The sequence below is a fragment of the Polyodon spathula genome, chromosome 21, assembly GCF_017654505.1.
Source record: "Polyodon spathula isolate WHYD16114869_AA chromosome 21, ASM1765450v1, whole genome shotgun sequence".
In the NCBI taxonomy this organism is placed as follows: Eukaryota; Metazoa; Chordata; class Actinopteri; order Acipenseriformes; family Polyodontidae; genus Polyodon; species Polyodon spathula.
In genome coordinates this window covers 16,700,251-16,725,436 of record NC_054554.1, presented here as the reverse complement: position 1 = coordinate 16,725,436, position 25,186 = coordinate 16,700,251, and the positions used below count along the sequence as shown (strand labels likewise).

Here is a 25,186-nt window from a genome sequence, read left to right as displayed (position 1 = left end):
GCTGTGGGGGAAGGCAGTCTCCTGACCTCTCCCCCCTTCTTCGTAGCCGGCAGCTCCCCCTTGTGAGCGGACCCTCGGGAGGCGATGGCAGCAGCGGACCCTCGGGAGGCGATGGCAGTATAGGTGCCCCCGGCCAAGCAGATGGCAGTGGGAGCTCCACTTCTCCCCCTGGTGGTGAAGGTGGGAATGGCAAGTAGTCTCCTGGCGCTGGAGATGGCAGCAATGGCTCCTCTCCCTCTGGCGCTGGAAACAATGGTGGGACCTCTCCCTCTGGTGCTGGAGATGGCAACGATGGCTCCTCTCCCTCTGTGAACTCTTCCTGGAGGCTGGGGCAGTTGACCACGAAGTGGCCCACTCCCCGCAGGCAGTGCACCAGTTCACGGCCTCAAGAGCGCAGAGGTAGGCTTCCCAGCTGCCCTTCGGTCGTCCCTCCTCCTCCTTTCTAGGGCAGGAGCAGTTGATGACGGAGTGGCCCCCCTTCCCGCAGGAAGGGCACCAACTATCTTGGGCTGTGGATGCTCAGCCTCCCTCCTCTTGGGAAGTGGACGCACGACTCCTCCCTCTTGGGCTGTGGATTCACTGAATTCTTTGCCGCCTTCTTGGCACTGCAACTCCTTCCCTTCTTCAGGACCAGCAGTTCCATCTCCTGCCAGGGAGGGGATTGGTCAGATGACATGTGCCCGATCTCACCAACAGCAAAGCACCACTCCTCCCCTTTGAGGCAGGTGTCCTGATCCACCAGCGGCGATGGTACAGCCTTCAGGCGGATCCACTCCTAATCAAAAGCCTGTAAATAAAGGGGGTCTTCATATGGGCACACGTCTGAGAGGTGTCCAGACAACAGGCAGGCAAGGCACCATGTAGCCCCTCCTTCCTTCAACTCCCTCTGATGCGCATACCACCTCGCCATGTACTCCTCCACTATCCATTTTTTTCCCCCAAAAAACTTTTTTTTTTTTTTAAAAAACAGCACTATTCCTGGTCTGACTCTTGGAGGCGCTATATTCCACTTCTGGACATCATATGTGACAGTGATGGATGCAGGGGGTGATGTCAGACCAGAAACAGTTTCACAAACAGATAATGGCGGGGCAAAACTGAAACGCTACGACATTCAGCTCTTTTATTAAATAATAGTAAATAAAAGATTTAAAACAAACACAAAACTACACAAGCAAAAAGGTGCCAAACAAATAAAAATACATATCGTGCTGGTGTTTAAGCCAGCACATTTAGCAATTGTTATATTTTCTCACACCTTATACAGCACAATAGCTACAGAGCTGGGCAGCAGTAATATTATGTCACACAGACTAAGGTGTGAAACCCCCACTTCCTCTAGTCCTTGCCATCTGCACTGCTAATATAACAGTCAGAACTAACTCTCTAGCTCACTTCTCAACAGCACTAGCGATGGAGATGGACAGCATTTACACTGGGCTGCAGAATCCCTCGGAGGATGTCTACTCCTCAGTAAACGAGCTCCAAGGCAGGAGAACAGCAGCACAACAGGGTGGTAAGTACCAAGGGGGTTACATTTAAACATGTCCCGCTTCACTTTACTACTGTAAAAGTCAGAATTTTTCACTGTTCAGTTTTTACTACAAAAATGTTGTATGTACAAGGAACAAAAGCTAATAAAAACTAGCTCAATTAAATTGATTCACATACGGGGAAAAAAATATGTCTTCACATGTGCTTTATTTATTCATTACTTTTTTCAGCAATTTAATCTCTGGAAAAATATTGCTTCATAAAATAGAAGGGATACTTTATCTACATTTTTATTCTTTATTTCTTACCTGTTCAAAACATGGCAAACCTGGTTACAGCTATGCCAAAAGTTTGGATCATCCTATAGAACTAACTAATTTTGCTTCATAAATTTGAATGTAACCTGCTGAATAATGTTGCAAGAACATTGAATTATATACTGATTTCCATATACTTAACAAAAACTGACAAAATAGAAAAATGTGACCCACTTTGATTACATGATGTTCAATAAAATATGTTTATATATTTACTTTTTTTTAATTATCTCAATCCTAAAATTCTAAGTGATGCAAAATGTTTGGCCATAGCTGTACATTGTGGTAACTGCATAGTATAACCATGGGACAGCTGCAGAATGACCCTGCATGTAGCATTGCAAACTTTTAAAGGGAATATCCTATTATGTGTGTTCTCCATCATTCTTTATTGTTTCTGTTTAGATCATTATTTACATAATTTGGAACATTACTAACTAAAGTTATGTGTGTGAGACAGAAAACATTTCATTCTTTATGACTAGAACAAAATACAATAACAAAAAAGGTATGTAAAATACAGTGTGCCTTTGAATATGAAATTCTGTGTTTAAGGAACTTCTCCAAAATTTACCTTAGCCCCCCAGCTGATATTACTAAGTCAGGCCTCTCTTCTACCGCTGTTTAAGTAAGCAAAGCCATATGCAATTGTCTGACTCACGCAAACCTAAGCAAGCACCAAGAGGGCCAGCTAAACACTTGTGAAAATATATTGATGCACCTCTACCTCAACTTAGAATAGAACGAAGATCTCTGTATCGCTATTTTTAATAATCTACTGGACAAATGTATGTTCTTGAGCTTATAACTTTACCAAATTAAAGATGATTTATATATTAAGATGATTTTATATATATATATATATATATATATATATATATATATATATATATATATATATATATATATATATATATATATATATATATATATATATATATATATACGCTTTTCAGTATAAATTCCCTCCTCAGACCCCACTGCTGTTAAAGCTCCTCCATACAGACGGGCTACTCTGGTCCTGGCAGGGCTGTGTGCTCTCTTAGTGGCTGCCATTATATTCATCTCAGTCTACAGTGAGTATACAGTACAATATATGGTAATACAGTGCACTCCATTTATAAGAATTACTGATAAGAATCAACCGCATATACTAACCATGTTAAAAATATTCCACTTGTAAGAATCAAGCAATCCGCTTATAAGAACCATTTTGGAGCAAACTGACAATATGTAATACGATACTGTATGAAGTGCAATGACGTGTACAGCCAATAAAGCTGTTTTTGAATTTGATCACATCTCGCGTGATTAGGCACGTATGCAGCGTGCATACAGGATAATCCCTGGTCCGCAGCAACTCCCAGTAGAAAAAAAGTTGTGCAGTTTACATGTGAGTCAACATGGCAGATATGTGTGTGTGTGTGTGTGTATGTATGTGTATGTATATATATATTGTTCTCTTTTAGTGAAATGTGTTTTAAAAAAGTGAAAAAACATTCATTGAATACATACTGAGGACAGCAGTGCTATTGTGTGATATGCATGTAGAGGGAGGGGGATTGAGTAGCGGCGAACAGCGGGGGTTGGTGGGGGAATTGCATAGCGGCGAGGAGGGGGGTTGGGAAGGGGGTAATTGTGGAGCTTTGCATTTCCGTTTAGTGAAACTGAAAAAAGCAAGCACCAGATGCTTAAATGCAGTGGTAGTCCTTATAGTAAAATACTGTACTGTAGAGTAATTTTAATTCAAAGGCCATTACACGTAACACCACACGACTGTTAAACTAGGCACCCTCACGAGACGATCACTTCTCAAGTAAACTGCAGTAAAATAGGATTCTGCAGCTTTGAGTAAACATAATCGTGATGATAACAAGCTGCTTACCCACAAGGACTTGTTTCAATGTATTGTCCTCAGTGATTGAGCACCATTGACATTTGTATACTGTATTTAAACTGCTGATGCATGGAGACATGGTTTTGTTAATTGTAATCGTATCGGTCCGCTTTTAAGAATCAACCGCTTAGAATAACCAAATCATGCGGCACGGATGTGATTCGTATAAGCAGAGTGCACTATACTAATAAGGTGGTAAAAGCATACAACAGGCTTAATATTAGAGAAATCTACTTGACTACCACACACACTTTTTTTTTTTTAGGATTCTGGTTTTAGCATGCTGCTTATGTTTCTGCTCATGCCGTGCAAAAGTATACTATAGAATTACATTCGGGAAACTGAATGTAGCATACTGTTATAAAAGTTGTAGTTCATTTTACTAAAAATAATGATCTGCCAGTGGATAAGGATTCACAGACAGGCTGTACCTGTAACATTGTGTTTATTGCCTATATCCTGCTGTACAGTTGAAGTTAATGTGCTAATATGTGCAAACAATGAAAGTTTTGCATCACAGAGAATTTTAGGATTGAAACCATTTAAAAAAATAAAGCCATATGAACATAATTTAGATCTTATTTAACACACAAGACAGGAGACCTTGAGAAACAAAGGACTTAGGGATACTGGTTTCCTACCACGTTACAACTTCTAATACTTGTGTATATAATATGTACATGATATGGGTGTTTTACAAAAAACAATTGCACACAGCGAGCGACAAGTACACCTCAATAATAACTGAGGCGACTACTCCTCTCAGGAACGAAATTGGAAACAACAACATGACAGGGGTCTACAGTACGAATAACTTGGTCACATGCGACAAAAAATTTGCTTGTGCAAACGTAAATATTAATTTAGACGCACGTGTGCCATTATAAATTCCAAAAGGTTGACTATAAAAATTAACTTTTTTTTTAGCTGAAAGTATAAAACAAAAAAACAAAACAAACAAACAAACAAACAAAAAAGACAGATCTAAACTCTCATAACTCAATCGGAATGTTCCCTGGGAATGTAGTTTATTGGTGTCCACTGCCCACTGTTAATAAAACATTAAATATTACGAATCCCACACCCCACCAATTTCACTGATGGGATGGCAACCCATGTCCACATAGTTTGAAAACTTGTCAAACCAAGATGAGGAAAATAACAAATAATTTTCATGTGATTGGAGAAGTTTTAAAAGAAAACCGCGATGAACAAAATTCAGATATGTTTGCGTCTTTATAAGAAATGAGCAATGAAGGTAATTATTATTAATAATAATAATAATAATAATAATAATAATAATAATAATAATAATAATAATATATTCCAGGTGAACTTTTCCAGTGTGTTACAGAGTCTCGACTTCTATACCACATAATTGTCATAAATTTACACATAGTACGTGAATTTTTTAAAAATGCATAAATTTTTTTTTACGAATTTAAAAGTATTATTATTATTTTTTTTTTAGAATCATTACCTGAACAAGTACCCGGGTGTTTTTCTTGGCCGGTACCGGTTCCGGATTATATATCCACACAGCGGCCTCGAGCACACTGCTTCCTTCTTGGATGCTTTCTTTATATACCCTGCACCTGGTTCTAATTTACAATGATAGCCAGGCGCAGGTGATAATTAACTAATAAAACAATTAACAAACAATTAAATCAATACCTTCTGGCAGAGAGAATTTCATATATATAATGTATAAAGTGTTACTACTTGTTATTTTATTTGTTTGTATTTTTATTTATTTTATATAATACATTGTTTAACTACTATTTCTTTCCATGTATTAGTAGGCACTGTTACCATTTTTTGCATTTTATTCTTATTTATTTATTTTGCCTTTGTCGTTGTTTATTGTGTGGCAACACGTCCTGTTTTTTTCAATAGTTTTTCCATTGACAATGTAGGTCACATTGCATATAATATGACTGGCATCCCTTTGCTCTGAAAATCCCTTTAAGAGGAGAGTTTTAGCAACTCAAAGTCGCCTTTTCAAAATTACTGCAAAGCTGTCGAGGTGGTGTACCATGGCTCTTGGTCCCTTAAAAATGACAGCAAAGCTGTCGAGTTGGTATACAACACCTCTGTGTCCTTAACCCAGATGCTTTTATACACATACGCATTATGGCATATATATACAGCTCTGGAAAAATTAAGAGACCGCTGCAAAATTATCAGTTTCTCTGGTTTTATTATTTTATAGGTATATGTTTGGGTAAAATTAACATTTTTGTTTTATTATATAAACTACTGACAACATTTGTCCCAAATTTCAAATAAAAATATTGTCATTCAGATCATTTATTTGCAGAAAATGACAACTGGTTAAAATAATTAAAAAGATGCAGTGTTGTCAGATCTCGAATAATGCAAGTTTTCTTCCAGGACAACCTTGTACTTGGCTTGATTCATGCGTCCTTCACAAAGACAAATCTGCCCGATTCCAGCATTGCTGAAGCACCCCCAGATGAGTCCAATTTTCAGCTTTGCCCAACACCTGGTCATCTAATGGTTAGACGGAGGCCTGGAGAGGCCTACAAGCCACAGTGTCTCGCACCCACTGTGAAATGTGGTGGAGGATCGGTGATGGTCTGGGGGTGCTTCAGCAAGGCTGGAATCGGGCAGATTTGTCTTTGTGAAGGACGCATGAATCAAGCCAAGTACAAGGTTGTCCTGGAAGAAAACTTGCTTCCTTCTGCTCGGACAATGTTCCCCAACTCTGAGGATTGGTTTTTCCAGCAGGACAATGCTCCATGCCACACAGCCAGGTCAATCAAGGTGTGGCTGGAGGACCATCAGATCAAGACCCTGTCATGGCCAGCCTAATCTCCAGACCTGAACCCCATTGAAAACCTCTGGAATGTGATCAAGAGGAAGACGGATGGTCACAAGCCATCAAACAAAGCCGAGCTTTGAATTTTTGCACCAGGAGTGGCATAAAGTCACCCAACATCAATGTGAAAGACTGATGGAGAGCATGCCAAGACGCATGAAAGCTGTGCTTGAAAATCAGGGTTATTCCACCAAATATTGATTTCTGAACTCTTCCTAAGTTAAAACATTAGTATTGTGTTGTTTAAAAATGAATACGAACTTATTTTCTTTGCATTATTTGAGGTCTGACAACACTGCATCTTTTTTGTTATTTTGACCAGTTGTCATTTTCTGCAAATAAATGCTCTAAATGATTATATTTTTATTTGGAATTTGGGAGAAATGTTGTCAGTAGTTTATAGAATAAAACAAAAATATTCATTTTACCCAAACACATACCTATAAATAGTAAAACCAGAGAAACTGATAATTTTGCAGTGGTCTCTTAATTTTTTCCAGAGCAGTATATATATAACATAAGAACATAAGAACATAAGAAAGTTTACAAACGAGAGGAGGCCATTCGGCCCATCTTGCTCGTTTGGTTGTTAGTAGCTTATTGATCCCAAAATCTCATCAAGCACCTTCTTGAAGGATCCCAGGCTGTCAGCTTCAACAACATTACTGGGGAGTTGATTCCAGACCCTCACAATTCTCTGTGTAAAAAAGTGTCTCCTATTTTCTGTTCTGAATGCCCCTTTTTCTAAACTCCATTTGTGACCCCTGGTCCTTGTTTCTTTTTTCAGGCTGAAAAAGTCCCTTGCGTCCACACTGTCAATACCTTTTAGAATTTTGAATGCTTGAATTAGGTCGCCACGTAGTCTTCTTTGTTCAAGACTGAACAGATTCAATTCTTTTAGCCTGTCTGCATATGACATGCCTTTTAAGCCCGGAATAATTCTGGTCGCTCTTCTTTGCACTCTTTCTAGAGCAGCAATATCTTTTTTATAGCGAGGTGACCAGAACTGCACACAATATTCAAGATGAGGTCTTACAAGTGCATTGTACAGTTTTAACATTACTTCCCTTGATTTAAATTCAACACTTTTCACAATGTATCCGAGTATCTTGTTAGCCTTTTTTATAGCTTCCCCACATTGCCTAGATGAAGACATTTCTGAGTCAACAAAAACTCCTAGGTCTTTTTCATAGATTCCTTCTCCAATTTCAGTATCTCCCATATGATATTTATAATGTACATTTTTATTTCCTGCGTGCAGTACCTTACACTTTTCTCTATTAAATGTCATTTGCCATGTATCTGCCCAGTTCTGAATCTTGTCTAGATCATTTTGAATGACCTTTGCTGCTGCAACAGTGTTTGCCACTCCTCCTACTTTTGTGTTGTCTGCAAATTTAACAAGTTTGCTTACTATACCAGAATCTAAATCATTAATGTAGATTAGGAATAGCAGAGGACCTAATACTGATCCCTGTGGTACACCGCTGGTTACCACACTCCATTCTGAGGTTTTTCCTCTAATCAGTACTTTCTGTTTTCTACATGTTAACCACTCCCTAATCCATGTACATGTGTTTCCTTGAATCCCAACTGCGTTCAGTTTGAGAATTAATCTTTTGTGCGGGACTTTGTCAAAAGCTTTCTGGAAATCTAAATAAACCATATCATATGCTTTGCAATTATCCATTATCGATGTTGCATCCTCAAAAAAATCAAGCAAGTTAGTTAGGCACGATCTCCCTTTCCTAAAACCATGTTGACTGTCTCCCAGTACCCTGTTACCATATAGGTAATTTTCCATTTTGGATCTTATTATAGTTTCCATAAGTTTGCATATAATAGAAGTCAGGCTTACTGGTCTGTAGTTACCTGGTTCAGTTTTGTTTCCCTTTTTGTGGATCGGTATTACGTTTGCAATTTTCCAGTCTGTCGGTACCACCCCTGTGTCAAGAGACTGCTGCATGATCTTGGTTAGCGGTTTGTAAATTACTTCTTTCATTTCTTTGAGTACTACTGGGAGGATCTCATCCGGCCCAGGGGATTTGTTTATTTTAAGAGCTCCTAGTCCCTTTAACACTTCTGCCTCAGTTATGCTAAAGTTATTTAAAACTGGATAGGAACTGGATGACATGTGGGGCATGTTGTCAGTATCTTCCTTTGTAAAAACTTGTGAAAAGTAATCATTTAACATATTTGCTATTTTTTTTTCTTCCTCTACGATTTTGCCATTTGTATCTCTTAAACATTTAATCTCCTCTTTGAATGTTCTCTTGCTGTTGTAATATTGGAAAAACATTTTGGAATTGGTTTTAGCTCCCTTAGCAATGTTCATTTCTATTTCTCTCTTGGCCTTTCTAACTTCCTTTTTGACTTGCATTTGCAGTTCTGTGTACTCTTTCTGTGTACTTTCTTTTTGGTCCTTTTTTAATGCTCTGTAAAGTGCCTTTTTTCGCTGAATATTTTTTTTAATTGATCTATTAAACCATTTTGGCAATTTAGTTTTACATTTAGATTTGTCTACTTTAGGGATATAATTGTTTTGCGCCTCTAGTACTACATTTTTGAAGAACAACCATCCTTCTTCTGTGGGTGTTTTCTCTATTTTACTCCAATCTACTTCTGTTAGTCTCTGTTTCATGCCTTCATAGTTTGCTTTTCTAAAATTGTAAACCTTAGCTTTAGTCTTTACTTTTGAGGATTTAAAAAACACTTCAAATGAGACCATGTTGTGGTCTGAGTTTGCCAGTGGTTCTCTGACCTCTGTTTTAGTTATTCTATCTTCGTTATTTGAAAAGACTAAATCAAGGCATGCCTCCCCTCTAGTGGGTGCCTTCACAAATTGTGTTAGGAAGCAGTCATTTGTCATTTCCACCATTTCTATTTCGTCCTTCGCGCTACCCACCGGGTTTTCCCATTTTATTTGGGGGAAGTTGAAATCCCCCATTAGTATGGCTTCTCCTTTGCTACACACATTTCTAATGTCATTGTATAACAGATTATTTTGCTCACCGTCTGAATCTGGCGGTCTATAGCATGCTCCTATTATTATGCCCTTTTGAATTTTTGTCTGTTATTCTGACCCATATTGATTCGGTTTTATTTTCTTTGTCCAGGTTTAACACCTGGGCTTCAAGACTGTTTCTTATGTATAGCGCTACCCCTCCTCCTCGTCTGTCCTGCCTGTCTTTCCTATACAGTGTATACCCACAAATATTATATTCGTCCCCATCACTCTCAGATAACCACGTTTCTGTAACACCTATCACATCATAGTTACCTGTTAGTGCAGTAGCTTCAAGTTCTAGAATTTTGTTTCTGATACTTCTAGCATTTAGATAAATACATTTAATGGTTGTCTTACCTGAGTTGTTGTTCTTGTTTTGATGCGGTCTCCCTTCTGTTTTTTTGTTGATTTCTCCCCCCTTCCTTTCTAGTTTAAATGCTTCCGAACCTGCTCGAGGATCTTTTCTCCAAGTAGACTAGTTCCCTTGTTATTTAAATGCAGTCCATCCCGTCTATACAGATAGTCCTCGTTGTAGAAAGTGGTCCAATGATCAAGATAGGTGAAGCCTTCCCGTGTGCACCACACAAAATACACACACACACACACACACATATATATATATATATATATATATATGTGTGTGTGTGTGTGTGTGTGTGTGTGTGTGTGTGTGTGTGTGTATATATATATATATATATATATATATATATATATATATATATATATATGTGTGTATTTTGTGTTGTATGTTGTTGTGTTAATGTGTAACACAAGTGTTTAAAATGTATATTTGTATTTAGGCACGAGGATTGCACAGCACTTCACATGCAAGTAAAATGTAATAATATGTGAGCACGGGGAATTGCACTTTATTAATTCATGTGTAGTTGTACAGAGACTCCAACTGAATGATTGATTAGCAATCGAGTCTCAGTACAGCTGCATAAAAGCAGCATGTTTTCACTCACTCTGGGTTGTGTGTTCAGTGAGTGGAGAACGGGATTGGAGACAGAGGTTATAATAATAATAATAATAATAATAATAATAATAATAATAATAATAATAGTAGTAAAATATCAGCTCACCGTGTTTGTCTGTATAGTCCGGTTTGTTTGCCTCATTAATTTGGCGAAAGTGCCATGTCCTGTGTTTTTTTTTTTCTAGATAACATTCATAATTTTACAGTTTTTTCTAGAAAATAGATGGTCTCATGCAGTCCTCAATTTCAAGTTTAATTCAGTACTGTTCTGTACTCTATCACCATAGGAGATAGCAGAGACACTGATAAGTCCTGTTGTGGTTAGCAGGAATATCCAGCACAATAATACACCTGCTTTATATCAGAGCAGGGGTTTTTAACTGTGCACTACATAACAGAGTTCCAGCGAAACATTTTTGCTGTATTAATTTTACACTAATAACATTATTAAAATAATCTGAACAGTGCAAATATTGTAGCTTAGCAAAAACAACAGAAAATACATTCCAAATGTACAATAGCATCAGTAATAAAACAAACAAATGAGATGGATGAATTAATTGTATTGTAGCATCGTGTCTCGCAGGACTGCCGAGTGTGCTTTTCTGGTGCTGCATTGAACTGCTGGGGGGCGGGATTTGTGTTGTTTACTGTCTGTCTGTCTGTTTTTCTGTCTGTCTGTGTAGCTGCTGCAGCCTGGGTCCAACCGTTGCAGTGTCTCTTTCTCCTGCTTAACTTATGGCAAACCGAGATCATCACAGCATCAATTAAATATGCAACTAAAACCAAGATTAACAGAGATTATTTGTTTTTATCTAAAAATTAATCGCAATAAATTTTGTAATCGCTTGACAGCCTAGTAATAATTTACAAAAAAAAAAAAAAAAAAAAAAGTTTCTTTAAGTAAAAATTAACACCACAAGCGTGCAATGTACTCGCAATTGCCCTATTAAGAAGTGTGATGTTTCACCTCACAATCACATTTAGAACCACTACTATGCAGTTATTAAACATACACATTTAATTACAGGAATAATAATCTACCTTACCTGGTGTTTAGATCCCCAATCAATCCTCCTGTTTTGCATTGCAAACTTGTTGAATTCTTTCAGGTCTCGGTTTTACAGCAGCTGTTTAAAGCATAATTAAAAATGGACTCAAAAGAACTAATTTCGTTGTACCTTCTTTTTCAATATGCATTTTCATACATATCTTCAAAAGCACGGTTAAAACCATTCATTATGTTTTTGTTTATTATTATAATATTTTATTATATATATATATATATATATATATATATATATATATATATATATATATATATATGATATATATATATCTTCGACTTCATCGCACATCAGTTTGAACAATACGTCACACGTGTTCTCCAGTCAAAGGAGTTGAAGGTTCACCCTCGTGTAAAAATGACAAGACTCTGCCCAATCACAACTAGATATGGGTTTGACTGACCTTTTTTTAAGTGTGTTGCTGAGTAGGTGCGAAGCAAACAGCGCACGGGTGAGATGATATCTTACATTGGTGTCACAGACATTTTTTTTCCCTCGTCGTTGAATAATGCATTTCGGGGGTGGTTCAAACCCATAAAATCACCCCTACCTACGCCACTGTGCAGCACCCAAACATTTTGATTTATAACACTTTATGGGCGGGTATTCTGTGGTTTTAAAACATTGATAGCCCAGCCTACCAAACTATAGACAGAACACACAAACAAGGAAGTGCGATAACACTATGTAACACAATTTTTTTTCCTGGGTAGTAAGTGTTATTTCCTAATTGCTTATGCCTCAAAACTATAGAAAATGGCTATTATTCCCCACAAACTTTGCTTTTGTGACCAGGACAGTGATATTTTGAAATGTACCTATTTCCAATGAGAAAATGATCTTTTTGTTCACATAAAGTCAGAAAAAAACAACATATGAATCCAAATTAACATGTATTTATACTAAAGTAATACAAAAATGACTACAAAAGATTTAGAAGTGAGTAGCTTTTCGGGATTTACGATTATACTGTAAATCACTTTCACGAGTCAGCCCCCAAATGTAGTCTTCCATCATATTCTCGTTATACCGTCCTTGGTAGCGGCGTTCATAGTCCAGGATATCCTGGTGGAAGTGCTCGCCTTGCTCCTCCGAGTACGTTCCCATGTTCTCCTTGGATTTATCAAGATGAGCATCAAGGATTTGGACTTTGAGGGATATCCTACAGCCCATTGTGACGTAGTTCTTCACCAGAGTCTCAACCAGCTCCACATAGTTTTCGGCCTTGTGATTGCCCCGGAAGCCCCGAACCACTGTGACAAAGCTGTTCCAAGCCGCTTTCTCCTTACTAGTGAGCTTCTTGGGGAATTCATTGCACTCCAGGATCATCTTTATCTGTGGTCCGACAAAGACACCGGCTTTGACCTTTGCCTCAGACAGTTTAGGGAAGAAGTCTTGAAGGTACTTGAAGGCTGCCGACTCCTTATCTAGAGCTCTGACAAATTGTTTCATAAGGCCCAATTTGATGTGCAGTGGTGGGATCAGCACCTTCCGGGGGTCCACCAGTGGCTGCCACTTGACGTTGTTCCTCCCCCCAGTCCCGCCTGTGGTAGTGTGCCTTGGTGTCCTTGCTGTCCCAAAGGCAAAGATAGCAGGGAAACTTGGTAAACCACCTTGGAGACCCATCAGGAATGCCACCATTGCAGCCTCTCATCTCAGCCTCTCTCTCATCTCAGAAAAATTCAGATATGTATCCACTTAGGCAGCTGGAACTAAACTGAACTGGTGGGCTTAAGACCCCTGTATTTATACTACTATTTATATTACTGGAAAGTTCTAGACAGTTCTAGAAGTTACTCCAAGTTTACTCAGCACTGAATCTATCTGGAATGTTCTGGAAAATAGGTACATTTCAAAATATCACTGTCCTGGTCACAAAAGCAAAGTTTGTGGGGAATAATAGCCATTTTCTATACTTTTGAGGCATAAGCAATTAGGAAATAACACTTACTACCCAGGAACCAAAAAAAAAAAAAAATTGTTACACGGTGTAATCGTCCACAGTGCTCAGTAATTAAAACATTCGAGGGGCAACACAGTTAACAAAACAGTTTTTTATGCTTCTGCTAAAGAAGAAGAAAAAAAAATAGTGGCTGAAGTAGCGGAAGCGGCAAAAAAAGCTTGCTATTGTAAAAGCTAGTGTAAAATAAAAGTACCCCCTACAGCAAAGCTACCGAAAAAGTAGCATCGCTACTATTAGCTCGCTACTCCCCATCGCTGGCTACAGTGGCAGCAGAGAAACCGCCCAAGGGCCTTACGGCGCATGCTCATTTGCGTAATATGTCACTAGCGGTTAACAACAAAACTCAGAATTATTATTGAATTCAAACGCACCTAATAGAGAAATAGAAATAAACATTGCTAAGGGAGCTAAAACCAATTCCAAAATGTTTTTCCAATATTACAACAGCAAGAGAACATTCAAAGAGGAGATTAAATGTTTAAGAGATACAAATGGCAAAATCGTAGAGGAAGAAAAAAAAATAGCAAATATGTTAAATGATTACTTTTCACAAGTTTTTACAAAGGAAGATACTGACAACATGCCCCACATGTCATCCAGTTCCTATCCAGTTTTAAATAACTTTAGCATAACTGAGGCAGAAGTGTTAAAGGGACTAGGAGCTCTTAAAATAAACAAATCCCTTGGGCCGGATGAGATCCTCCCAGTAGTACTCAAAGAAATGAAAGAAGTAATTTACAAACCGCTAACCAAGATCATGCAGCAGTCTCTTGACACAGGGGTGGTACCGACAGACTGGAAAATTGCAAACGTAATACCGATCCACAAAAAGGGAAACAAAACTGAACCAGGTAACTACAGACCAGTAAGCCTGACTTCTATTATATGCAAACTTATGGAAACTATAATAAGATCCAAAATGGAAAATTACCTATATGGTAACAGGGTCCTGGGAGACAGTCAACATGGTTTTAGGAAAGGGAGATCGTGCCTAACTAACTTGCTTGATTTTTTTGAGGATGCAACATCGATAATGGATAATTGCAAAGCATATGACATGGTTTATTTAGATTTCCAGAAAGCTTTTGACAAAGTCCCGCACAAAAGATTAATTCTCAAACTGAACGCAGTTGGGATTCAAGGAAACACATGTACATGGATTAGGGAGTGGTTAACATGTAGAAAACAGAAAGTACTGATTAGAGGAAAAACCTCAGAATGGAGTGTGGTAACCAGCGGTGTACCACAGGGATCAGTATTAGGTCCTCTGCTATTCCTAATCTACATTAATGATTTAGATTCTGGTATAGTAAGCAAACTTGTTAAATTTGCAGACGACACAAAAGTAGGAGGAGTGGCAAACACTGTTGCAGCAGCAAAGGTCATTCAAAATGATCTAGACAAGATTCAGAACTGGGCAGACACATGGCAAATGACATTTAATAGAGAAAAGTGTAAGGTACTGCACGCAGGAAATAAAAATGTACATTATAAATATCATATGGGAGATATTGAAATTGGAGAAGGAATCTATGAAAAAGACCTAGGAGTTTTTGTTGACTCAGAAATGTCTTCATCTAGACAATGTGGGGAAGCTATAAAAAAGGCTAACAAGATGCTCGGATACATTGTGAAAAGTGTTGAATTTAAATCGAGGGAAGTAATGTTAAAACTGTACAATGCACTAGTAAGACCACATCTTGAATATTGTGTTCAGTTCTGGTCACCTCACTATAAAAAAGATATTGCTGCTCTAGAAAGAGTGCAAAGAAGAGCGACCAGAATTATTCCGGGCTTAAAAGGCATGTCATATGCAGACAGGCTAAAAGAATTGAATCTGTTCAGTCTTGAACAAAGAAGACTACGTGGCGACCTAATTCAAGCATTCAAAATTCTAAAAGGTATTGACAGTGTTGACCCAAGGGACTTTTTCAGCCTGAAAAAAGAAACAAGGACCAGGGGTCACAAATGGAGATTAGACAAAGGGGCATTCAGAACAGAAAACAGGAGACACTTTTTTACACAGAGAATTGTGAGGGTCTGGAATCAACTCCCCAGTAATGTTGTTGAAGCTGACACCCTGGGATCCTTCAAGAAGCTGCTTGATGAGATTTTGGGATCAATAAGCTACTAACAACCAAACGAGCAAGATGAGCCGAATGGCCTCCTCTCGTTTGTAAACTTTCTTATGTTCTTATGTTCTTAATACACCAGCCACTCCTGGACAACGCTGTATTTAATTTAAACCTCATAAAATCAAGGTTGTTACATGGGCAAATTATTTTCCAGGAGTCTACTTTAAAACAATGGAATTTATTAAACATGCATTAACTCTAATAAGTTCAGCAGATCAAAAACAAGCCATGCAGAATGTCAACGTAAACAATTAAGCAGGCAATACGTTAAAACAATTGCTCAGTCAATATTACATTAAATAATGTTACGAAAAGACATTTAGACAACAATTTATCAATGAACTAGCAATAAAACATTTAATTGGTCAAAACAACATATAGAGTGTACTGTAAGAGATTTTATTATATAGATTGCACTGTAAGAGATTCGCTTAGCTTAAAAACTGCAAGTTGCATGCAATTACGATGGAAACTCCCTAAGAACATAAGAAACATAAGACAATAAGAACATTTACAAACGAGAGGACGCCAGCTTCAACAACATTATTGGGGAGTTGGTTCCAGACCCTCACGATTCTCTGTATAAAAAAGTGCCTCCTATTTTCTGTTTGAATGCCCCTTTGTTTAATCTCCATTTGTGACCCCTGGTCTTTGTTTATTTTTTCAGGTCGAAAAAGTCCCTTGGGTCAACATTGTCAATACCTTTTAGAATTTTGAACGCTTGAATCAGGTCGCTGCATAGTCTTCTTTGTCCAAAACTGAATAGATTCAATTATTTTTGTCTGTCTGCATATGACATGCCTTTTAAACCCAGAATAATTCTGGTTTGCTCTTCTTTGCACCCTTTCTAGAGCAGCAATATCCTTTTCGTAGCGAGGTAACCAGAACTGAACACAATATTCAAGATGAGGTCTTACTAGTGCATTGTACAGTTTTAACATTACTTCCCTTGATTTAAATTCAACACTTTTCACAATGTATCTGAGCATCTTTTTAGCCTTTTTTATAGCTTCCCCACAGTTTAGATGAAGACATTTCTGAGTCAACAAAAACTCCTAGGTCTTTTTCATAGATTCTTTCTCCAATTTCAGTATCTCCCATATGATATTTATAATGTACATTTTTATTTCCTGCGTGCAGTACCTTACACTTTTCTCTATTAAATGTCATTTGCCATGTGTCTGCCCAGTTCTGAATCTTGTCTAGATCATTTTGAATGACCTTTGCTGCTGCATCAGTGTTTGCCACTCCTCCTATTTTTGTGTCATCTGCAAATGTAACAAGTTTGCTTACTATACCAGAATCTAAATCATTAATGTAGATTAGGAATAGCAGAAGACATAGTACTGATCCCTGTGGTACACCACTGGTTGCCACACTCCATTCTGAGGTTTCTCCTCTAATCAGTACTTTCTGTTTTCTACATGTTAACCACTCCCTAATCCATGTACATGTGTTTCCTTGAATCCCTACTGTGTTCAGTTTGAGAATTAATCTTTTGTGTGGGACTTTGTCAAAAGCTTTCTGGACCCTGTTACCATATAGGTAATTTTCCATTTTGGATCTTATTATAGTTTCCATAAGTTTGCAAATAATAGAAGTCAGGCTTACTGGTCTATAGTTACCCGGTTCAGTTTTGTTTCCCTTTTTGTGGATCGGTATTATGTTTGCAATTTTCCAGTCTGTCCTTTTAGAATTTTGAATGCTTGAATTAGGTCGCCACGTAGTCTTCTTTGATTCAATTCTTTTAGCCTGTCTGCAGATGACATGCCTTTTAAGTCGGAATAATTCTGGTCGCTCTTCTTTGCAATCTTTCTAGAGCAGCAATATCTTTTTTATAGCGAGGTGACCAGAACTGCGCACAATATTCAAGATGAGGTCTTACTAATGCATTGTACAGTTTTAACATTACTTCCCTTGATTTAAATTCAACACTTTTCACAATGTATCCGAGCATCTTGTTAGCCTTTTTTATAGCTTCCCCACATTGTCTAGATGAAGACATTTCTGAGTCAACAAAAACTCCTAGGTCTTTTTCATAGATTCCTTCTCCAATTTCAGTATCTCCCATATGATATTTATAATTTATATTTTTATTTCCTGCGTGCAGTACCTTACACTTTTCTCTGTTAAATCTAATTTGCCATGTGTCTGCCCAGTTCTGAATCTTGTCTAGATCATTTTGAATGACCTTTGCTGCTGCAACAGTTTTTGCCACGCCTCCTATTTTTGTGTCGTCTGCAAATTTAACAAGTTTGATTACTATACTATAATCTAAATCATTAATGTAGATTAGGAATAGCGGAGGACCTAATACTGATTCTGTGGTACTCCACTGGTTACCTCACTCCATTTTCAGGTTTCTCTAATCAGTACTTTCTGTTTTCTACATATTAACCACTCCTTAATCCATGTACATAGCTTAACATACACAAAACAAGAAATAAATATTTAGGGTTTTGGCCATGGGCGTCATTTGCTATGGGGCTAGACTTTGGTTTTCCCCCCAGATGATCTATATGCTCCAGTATGTTTTCCACTTTATTAGCCCTGAGACACTTCAGGATATAATATAATCACATAAGATGATCAAAGTTTTCTTGATAAACGAATGAAGTATGTTTTTCAAAAAGGTTTTTTTTTTTTCTAATCTAACTCAGATCTGAAATGAAGTCAGTGACGGTTGCTAAATGATGTAATTGCTCGTGGTTACAGTCTCAACATGGTGTCGTTGTCCAGTGATTATATCGACAACACAGGATTAGATTGCATGCTATTATTTCTGTAATAGAATAGTATTGATATAATGAGTCAAAGGGAAATTTTGTATATGTTTGCAACAGCAGGTGGAAAATGGAAGAAATTAAACACAGAGAGACAATAAGGATTGCAGAAGAAACTATTAATATTGCTTATACCAAGGTGCAATTATTTATACATGTATGGTCTAAAGAAAAAGTACCATAGATTTGAAAACAATATTTAAGTTGTGTGTAGGGCTGTACTGTGCGTTTTTAGATTTCAGTTTGACCCAATTTGATTTTAGACTCTTGTAAATTCTTTAAGTTATGTTTTTCTTTATAAAAAAAATTAATTCATGTTATGCACAGGTTCTTTACAGCCCATCCTTTGACTGACCGGGGTGAATACAGCATTATTAAAATTATCAATAGTACTATATGATATTGCGTTTGTGAATGGATTTCTTTTTCAAACACATTTTTTGCCATATGCAAATGTTGGCATTAGTTCAGCAAATAAGAGGTTATTTTCGTGCATGAAAAGGATCAAAACATTCCTGCGTACAACTACTGGGCATATGAGATTGAGTGATCTTTTGGTTACTGCGAGGCAACCTGACAAACCTGCCAAGATGAAAGCGAGACACCACCCCCTTTTATTTTAGTTTATTCGTGATTATCTGTGTAAACATGTTATTTAAAACTTTGCTACACAGTTCTACTTTCAACACTAACAGGAATGTGATGCTTATTTAGCAGTTTATGTTCATTGGTTTATAATAAATATTCAGCATGATTTTCAAAAGGGGCAAAATAAGAACTAGGTCACAAAGTGATTTCTAAATCCTGATTTGGGTCACTAAGTATATGGCTTTTAATGTGTTTAGAGGAAATGAGTCATCAACATAAATCAAGTGATGTGGTTACATTAGTCAGGGTTTAAAAACATTTTGTGGCCTAGTTCTTATTTTGCCCCTTTTAAAAAACACGCTGAAAGTGTCATTCTTTGTGGAAAGCAGGTGTCAAACTTAACTGAAGGTTGGCAGCATGTATCAAATCTAATGAGATGTATTCGGATGGATGCTCTAAATATTTAAACTACATTCTTACCCCTGACTCTTTTTGCAATACATGATTTTTTTTTTTAATGATCTCAAATAAGAGTAGTCTAATGTCTACCGTAAAACAATGTTGTACTGCTTTTTGTTTAATATAGCAGTATAGTTACAGTTAACGTTTTCCCAAATACAGTTGGACAAACACACACACAACTTGAATAGTTGCGAGCCCACTCTTTCATGATACACCGATTATCACGATGGTAGCGGTTATTTTTCAATTACTTTTTTAACTGAATAAAAAGAAAAAAATAACAAGTTATGTCTTTTTTTTTTACTGTGGAATACTGTCTGCAACACAAGGAAGCTACAGACTAAAAAAGAGCAAGATTCTTGCAAGAATGAAAACATTACTAGCACACAAGTGGAAGAAAAATAATCTTAATTTTGTCGTTATTGCATTTATAATTTCAGAAAACACATTTCAATACCGTTCTCAACTTTGCCCGAGGTAGCCTGTTTTTCTGGTGGATAGCAGAGAGGATTTTAATTGCGATGTTAGGGTTTTTAACCATAACTCTGCATTCACTCCCACCACCTTTATATGCAATGGAACAGCCATCATCAATTAAAATGAATAACATACAACTCTCTGCAGATTTAACTTTTTTTACTATAGTGTAACGGGCAGTGTTGTGTAACTACTGCAAAGTTGTTAATAATGTGCAGGTGATCAAAGAACAGACAGACAATTGTAATCCAGGTGCAAAGGTTTGTTTTTATTTATTTTATGTCCAGTGCCCGACGGCAAAACAAACAGTAAATAACAATGCTGGTAAGTAATACAGCGGCGTGAATTACTTACTTTTATAATCCCCAGGCTGGTCTCGAAATAATAGTCCCGTTATTGTTTCCCCACATTAAACACAAAACAAATACACAAGTCCATTTAGTGTATGAATTATTGATTGTGGTACAAAATACAGTTTATTGCGATACAAGTGAAGTGCTGTTCCAGGTTTGTGCTGGCCTCTGGTGACAGCTCCGGAACGTGTTAGCTGTCTAGTGATAACAAGCAACAAATAGACAGTACAAAACAAACGCTCATGATTACTTCAGAAAAACACAGGTCCTTCCGGGTCACTTTACAATAACCAAAACGAAGGAACAGATAACATCTTTGACCCCTATTTATACCATCACTCATGACTCCTTGGTAAACGATTGCAGTGCTACTCCAATCCATGGCTGCCACATCATTTCCCTTCTGGGTCATGACCGACTTCCTGTTAACCCTTGGAATGAAGTGTTAGGCCAAGTAGTTCAGGGTACTCTGTTCCCGTTACTTAGTGCCCTCACAGGTTGGGAGGGAGATTTACCACCAAGAATCATTGTCTTTCTGTCACAGTGACACACTGCCGTTACAGATCCTGCCCTGTGTCAATGACATGAGATGACGTGAAGAGCTCTAAAACTATGCCTGCAAATAAGCCCACCTCTATTGCATTGTGGTTTACTCTCCATTCATGCAGGGGTATCGAATGTCCAGCTGATTTTTATGCGTCACCTGCATTTTTCGATATGTAAAGATAATGGCGAATAACAATGATTTGGGATTTTTTTTTTTATTATGACTAGGTCATTTGTGTTTAAGGTTTTATTTCAACATTGTCTCAATGTGTGACATATGTGGGCAGTAAAAGTGATATGACATAGCACAGAAACAGTTCAAACAGTGACAAACTTTTCAATACAGGATAAAAAAAGATGCTCAATCAATGTATATGACTTATAGCAACATTTCCACATGCACAGGGAAATGTCAAGGTTTGTAAACTACCTTCAACCACATTTTTAACAAAATGTTCTTCAGATGTATACTCCCATAACTAACACATGTAATGAAATATAGATAGGAAATAAGTGTTTCTGCTAGTTCTCTATCAAATAAATTTTCCAGTTTTGTTACGTTACATTGTAGGATTTTTCTTCTTTGCAATGCTTTTGTATAATTGCAACACACAGCAATGCAATGTAGCAATTATGCAAAATACCACAGTTGAAAATTGCAACGTTGTATATAACTGTACCAAACCAGACTTCAGCAAACAGCAGGCATGTATCCATGTTACAACCTGTTTGGTCTGCTTTAAAATCTGTATGCTTAAAAACCAAATTCAAAATAATAATAAAAAAATTGCAAATGAAGGACTGGGATTAGCTTCAAACTTATTACCACAGGACACATTAACACTATTCATACCCAACCAAAGTGGAGTTAGCCCCCTCAAATGTAGCCCCCCTTAGCTCCGTCACCGGGGAGAGCCTGACGGCGCCACTGTTAATAGGTTCAAATTAGTCACAAAACGTATTAAAACGTAATTATAGGCATCAATTATTTGTCACTATTGTGGCTTCCGGTAGACTTTTCCGATATTGTTCTGTAGTTTCTTTCATTACATGATGTTAAATAAAACATCTAAATTATGTTAATCTAGACTTTTTTCTTTTTTTAATTGTAAAAAATTGATCCAAAAGTTGTAGCCATCTCTCTCAGCAGTAATATATATATATATATATATATATATATATATATATATATATATATATATATATATATATATATAAACGTAGCGGATGCATCCGTACGTATCATAAAGTTGACTGTTTTCAAATTAACAATGATTTAAATTTACTATAACCCATTATAACTATTTAATTATATGACATGATAAAACACTGTACTATTTTGGAGTCACACTCATGTCATGAATAGTGTTTATACACACACACACACACATATATATATATATATATATATATATATATATATATATATATATATATATATACATACATACACACACACACACACACACGCACACAGTGCCTATAGAAAGTCTACACCCCTTTAAACATTTTCACCTTTCATTACCTTATAGCTTGGAATTAAAACACATTAAAATATTTTTTTTCCGTTTAACTACACTTTATTTTTTTTTTCTGTTTATAAACTTCCAAGTGAAAAAAAATTCTAGAAATTTGTAGAAAATTAATTAATAATAAAAACTGAAATAGCATGGTTGGATAAGTGTCCATCCCCCTTGTAATAGCAATCCTAAATTAGCTCAGGTGTAACCAATCAACTTCAAAATCTCCACCTGTGTTAAATTGTAGTGATACACATAATTTCAGGATAAATTCAGCAGTTCCTGTAGGTTTCCTCTGCTGGGTATTGCATTTCAAAGCAAAGACTCAACCAAGAGCACCAAGGTGCTTTCAAAAGAACTCTGGGAAAAAGTTGTTGAAAGGCACAGATCAGGAGATGGGTATAAAAAATATCAAAGGCCTTGAATATCCCTTGGAGCACAGTCAAGACAATTATTAAGAAGTGTGCGGTGTATGGCACCAACAAGACCCTGCCTGGATCAGGCCGTCCCTCCAAACTGGATGACCTAGCAAGAAGGAGACTGATCAGAGAGGCTACCAAGAGGCCAATGGCAACTTTGCAAGAGCTACAGGCTTTTATGGACAAGACTGGTCAAAGTGTGCATGTGCATGTGGCAAGAAGGAAACCATTACTCAAGAAACCCACCTTGAATCCTGTTTGAAATATACAAAAAAACACTCAGGAGATTCTGTAGCCATGTGGCAAAAAGTTTTGTGGTCTAAAGAAACTAAAATGGAAATTTTTGGCCTAAATGCAAAGCATTGTGTTTGGCACAAACACAACACAGTGCATGACCCAAAGAACAGCATCCCTACTGTGAAGCATGGTGGTGGCAGCTTCAAGTTGGATGTTTCTCATTGGCAGGGAATGGGGCACTTGTCAGGATAGAAGGGGAAATGAATGGAGCAAAGTACAGAGAAGTCCTTGAGGAAAACCTGCTGCCCTCTGCAAGAAAGCTGAAACTGGCATGGAAGTTCACCTTTCAGCATGACAACAACCCAAAGCACAGAGCCAAAGCTACAATGGAGTACATAAGAACATAAGTAAGTTTACAAACGAGAGGAGGCCATTCGGCCCATCTTGCTCGTTTGGTGGTTAGTAGCTTACTGATCCCAAAATCTCATCAAGCAGCTTCTTGAAGGATCCCAGGGTGTCAGCTTCAACAACATTACTGGGGAGTTGATTCCAGACCCTCACAATTCTCTGTGTAAAAAAGTGCCTGCTATTTTCTGTTCTGAATGCTCCTTTGTCTAAACTCCATTTGTGACCCCTGGTCCTTGTTTCTTTTTTAAGGCTGAAAAGTCCCTTGGGTCGACACTGTCAATACCATTTAGAATTTTGAATGCTTGAATTAGGTCGCCACGTAGTCTTCTTTGTTCAAGACTGAATAGATTCAATTCTTTTAGCCTGTCTGCATATGACATGCCTTTTAAGCCTGGAATAATTCTGGTCGCTCTTCTTTGCACTCTTTCTAGAGCAGCAATATCTTTTTTATAGCAAGGTGACCAGAACTGAACACAATATTCAAGATGAGGTCTTACTAGTGCATTGTACAGTTTTAACATTACTTCCCTTGATTTAAATTCAACACTTTTCACAATGCATCTTGTTAGCCTTTTTTATAGCTTCCCCACATTGTCTAGATGAAGACATTTCTGAGTCAACAAAAACTCCTAGGTCTTTTTCATAGATTCCTTCTCCAATTTCAGTATCTCCCATATGATATTTATAATGTACATTTTTATTTCCTGCGTGCAGTACCTTACACTTTTCTCTATTAAATGTCATTTGCCATGTGTCTGCCCAGTTCTGAATCTTGTCTAGATCATTTTGAATGACCTTTGCTGCTGCAACAGTGTTTGCCACTCCTCCTACTTTTGTGTCGTCTGCAAATTTAACAAGTTTGCTTACTATACCAGAATCTAAATCATTAATGTAGATTAGGAATAGCAGAGGACCTAATACTGATCCCTGTGGTACACCGCTGGTTACCACACTCCATTCTGAGGTTTTTCCTCTAATCAGTACTTTCTGTTTTCTACATGTTAAACACTCCCTAATCCATGTACATGTGTTTCCTTGAATCCCTACTGCGTTCAGTTTGAGAATTAATCTTTTGTGCGGGACTTTCTCAAAAGCTTTCTGGAAATCTAAATAAACCATGTCATATGCTTTGCAATTATCTATTAGCGATGTTGCATCCTCAAAAAAATCAAGCAAGTTAGTTAGACACGATCTCCCTTTCCTAAAACCATGTTGACTGTCTCCCAGTACCCTGTTACCATATAGGTAATTTTCCATTTTGGATCTTATTATAGTTTCCATAAGTTTGCATATAATAGAAGTCAGGCTTACTGGTCTGTAGTTACCTGGTTCAGTTTTGTTTCCCTTTTTGTGGATCGGTATTACGTTTGCAATTTTCCAGTCTGTCGGTACCACCCCTGTGTCAAGAGACTGCTGCATGATCTTGGTTAGCGGTTTGTAAATTACTTCTTTCATTTCTTTGAGTACTACTGGGAGGATCTCATCCGGCCCAGGGGATGTGTTTATTTTAAGAGCTCCTAGTCCCTTTAACACTTCTGCCTCAGTTAAGCTAAAGTTATTTAAAACTGGATAGGAACTGGATGACATGTGGGGCATGTTGTCAGTATCTTCCTTTGTAAAAACTTGTGAAAAGTAATCATTTAATATGTTTGCTATTTTTTTTTCTTCATCTACGATTTTGCCATTTGTATC

At 37.4% G+C, this 25,186-nt stretch overlaps 1 long non-coding RNA gene across 1 annotated transcript in view; it reads left to right on the top strand.

The window, feature by feature from the left end:
• Positions 1 to 1,416: 1,416 nt before the first annotated feature.
• The window catches only part of LOC121296184, a 43,934-nt gene continuing 20,164 nt past the window's right edge, over positions 1,417 to 25,186 (top strand). The window contains exons 1-2 of the long non-coding RNA XR_005947034.1: positions 1,417 to 1,516; positions 2,786 to 2,887. This is a non-coding gene — a long non-coding RNA (uncharacterized LOC121296184). The remainder of the gene's footprint in view (positions 1,517 to 2,785; positions 2,888 to 25,186) is intronic.